Here is a 3,547-nt window from a genome sequence, read left to right on the forward strand (position 1 = left end):
CGTAGTCGGCAGGATTCGAACCTGCGCGGGGAGACCCCAATGGATTTCTAGTCCATCGCCTTAACCACTCGGCCACGACTACACTGGCATGCAAAGCTGCTGGCAGTGAAACTGCAGTAATTTATCTCTGGTTTGAGGTCCTAAGCTGTGTCACTGGGGGGGGTTTCGGCCTTTCCTCGGAATGGAGATGCTCCAGGCCCTAAATCATCTTTGTGGCCGTCTGATGTTCTCTCTCTAGAAGATCCCCATCCTTTTTGAACTGAGCAGCCCAGAATTGGATGTAACACTCCAGATGTTACCTCAGCAGGGCAAAGGAGGGGGAGGATCTCCTCCCTCCAATTGCTGGCCACGCTCCCCTTAATGCACCCCAGGATACCGTTTTCCTTCTTGGCCACAGTTGCACACTGATGGCTCACGGCCAACCACGACACCCTTTATCACAGAGCTCATCTCCAGCAGGTCAGCCCCCAACCTGTACTGATGCATGTGGTTATTTGCCCTACACTTGCTCTTACTGACCCTCATCAGGTTCCTCTCAGCTCAAGTCTGCAGCCTGTCCAGGTCTCGCTGACTGGCAGCACAGCCTTCAGATGTGTCAGCCACTCTTCTCAGCTTTGTGTCGTGTTAAAAGAGAAATGGAAATCAAACCTCTTTTGGGTGTCTAGAGGGAGGAGAAGCACCCAAGGGAAGATTACTGGTTTCGTCCCAGACAGGGGCAGCTGAAGAAGTCAGCGATGTGATGGGCTGCACATCCTATGCCATCAAAAGCATCACAGAATGATATAATCAATAAAAATAAAAATAAAATTATACAAAACTCAAACCTGACAGAAGCAAACTGTATGATGTACATAGAGCTTTCTGCTGGAGCTGGACAACTATCTTGCCATTATCAGAAGCAACATCTCCGAAAGTTTGGAGTATCATTTCACAGAATGGTGGAGGTTGGCAGGGACTCCTGGGTCCATCTGGCACAACTCCTCAAGTAGGGGCATCCAGGGCAAGACAGCCCAGAACCCATCTGTGTTCCACTTTGTGCCTATGGCCTCTCGCAAAAAAATAACATTTCCATGCTACTTTGGATGCTACATTGAAAATTTCAGCCATTGAACTGACTTTTTTTTTATCTTTTTTTTTTTTTTTTCCTGACAGAAAAGTTGCTATGAGCGAGTGTTGGTCAGACCAAGCACTCAGCCCATCAGTCACAGTAGCAGTGGGATTCCTTCATGCCCTTGATCATCAGCTGGAGACATGCTGGGAAAGGCCAATGGAAGGATATACAGCAAATCTAAGAATTAATAGCAGTAACAGTGTAGCATCACTAACAGTTATATTTTCCTACTAATATTTGGGGAAACCTCAGCTGCTCCTCTCAACCTTGTGGGTGTCTTATCTTCATCTATGAGTGAGCAAAGTAGAGACAAATAAACTCTCTCAGCCTTAAGCACTACTTTCTTCTGGACTTCTGGTCTTTTTTCTGCCTTTTAACTCTTCAGTACTGACTGGTTTGATTGCTTGGTTGATTTCTTTTTATCCATTCAGATGACAGGTTGAATATTAGGAAAAATTTCTTCTCAGAAAGAGTGAAGAGACATTGGAACAAGCACCCAGGGAGGCGGGGAAGTCACCAACCCAGGAGGTGTTTAAGGAAAAGGTAGATGGAGTGCTTAGGGACATGGTTCAGTGGGCAGTGTTGGTTGTAGGTGGACAGTTGGACTAGATGAACTTAGAGGTCTTTTCCAACCTTAACGATTCTATGTTTCTGTGACAGCTCCAAACTGGAGAAAGAAAAGAAAAGGAGGCCAGTATGATTTCAGTCAATGACCTCTAGAAAGTGAAGAAAAATGAACAGGAGAGAAGTAATTAAGCTCAGTAGATGGATAAAGGATCTTCATTTGTGTTGAAGATGTATGAGCATTCAGAAGTGTCTATATAACAGGAGCTCATGCTGAAATATGGTCTCATCCTGAAAATCTACATTAAGAAATCTCCACAATACAAATGTAGTGGAAAAGGCAGATTTTAAACACAGAATTTAAGGAGAGATGCTTATAACCTCAGTAGATCATGTAGCAGCTTCATCGGTAAAGTGGCTATTCCAGTTTCACCATCAACATCAAAAATACTTTATTATTTCATATATGATAAAATGAAAATGCGGTGAGTTACTTTCAGACCTCAGAACTGTGATACTTAATATAGGCAATGACAATTACATTACAGTACCCTCTCAAATCTCATGATTTTGGGATACCTTTTTAACGTATGGTTCAGTAATTCAGTGGTGGCTGGTAGATGAGTTGGCATAATCATTTTCCCAAACTTTTCACTAAATCCCTCTTAAGCACCACAAGTCTTTTCTACTCTCCTGTCTTCATGCCTATCTGCCCTTCTTTCTTGCTGCACAAGCTGGAGAAGCTCCTGCATGTGCTTCGTTCAACATGGAAAGAATGTCCCATGGAAGAAGGAAAATCAAGAAGACCCTGCCCAGACATTCAACACAAGCCTGTGGGTATTGCGGACTCCATGCCACAGCCAGCCAAATGAGCTCAGGAAAGGTGAGCTGTTTGTTTCTGGATTAATTCTTCTGTCCACTAGAGAGCACTCAAATCTAACCAATAAACCATGACAGGTTGCCGGTGCCAACTGCAGCCCCGTACTGTGTCTCACCCTTTGGGACCCAGCTCTGGAATCTGTCTCAGAGTCACGTCTATCTTCTGGCTGGGAGCACAACCCTGGCTGGGTGTGATTCTTGGCAGCTCTCAGGTTTTCTTTTCATCTCCCCCAAGCTAACAGACCAGCAGCAGTGAGTTTATAAGTCTCAGGGGAATTATCCGCCAACTTTTGGATCTCTGGCAAAATGGTCTGCTTGTAATCCATGGATGTGGAGAAATCAAAGCCCTGCATAGGGTATAGTAAGTAAAATGGAGGGGCTGGAGGGAAGCAAGAACAAGGGAACGTACTTCCATACAAAATAAATTGGCTATGAAAACACATTTTAAAAGCTGAAATGAAACCTTTTTCAGCCTAGATCATATTGAGAGAAATACAATATCATTTAATTACTGCACTGAAGTAACGGGATTCCAGTGAGATGATCGGTCACTTTATCATTTCTACCACTATTTGTTTTCAGATGACAATTACAGAACCCAGGTGCAAACCACTAGGAGATTTTATATTAAGTCTGGAGTGCTGTGTGAGTTTCAAAGGTAACAGAAATGTTAGATTTAAAGTTCACTGTAGTTATATGATGTGGTAAGGCTGTTGATAACCTGTCAAAGCAGCCTTCTAATCTATACACCTCCTAAACTCAGGATCGATTTATTCTGGGAAGAAGGGAGGAGAGTTATATTGCTTTTCTTCATTATACCTCGTGTTTTTCCCTCCTTTAAACAGTTAACTTGTAATATGATGATTCCATGTCAGGAACAATCCAGTAAAAACCATAGGTAATCCCTGATGAAAGATAACCTGGCTCTTGCCCCGTAGCAGTCCTAGAATTAAAATTCCCTGTCTCTGAAGTTTGGGAGACCGATGTAAATCA

At 43.4% G+C, this 3,547-nt stretch overlaps 1 non-coding gene across 1 annotated transcript; it reads right to left on the reverse strand.

Annotated features, from left to right (window-relative positions):
• On the reverse strand, positions 1-82 carry TRNAS-AGA. Its single transcript has one exon. It is a non-coding gene; the product is annotated as a tRNA-Ser (tRNA).
• Positions 83-3,547: the final 3,465 nt, after the last annotated feature.

This window comes from Meleagris gallopavo, chromosome 2 (assembly GCF_000146605.3).
Source record: "Meleagris gallopavo isolate NT-WF06-2002-E0010 breed Aviagen turkey brand Nicholas breeding stock chromosome 2, Turkey_5.1, whole genome shotgun sequence".
Taxonomy (NCBI): domain Eukaryota; kingdom Metazoa; phylum Chordata; class Aves; order Galliformes; family Phasianidae; genus Meleagris; species Meleagris gallopavo.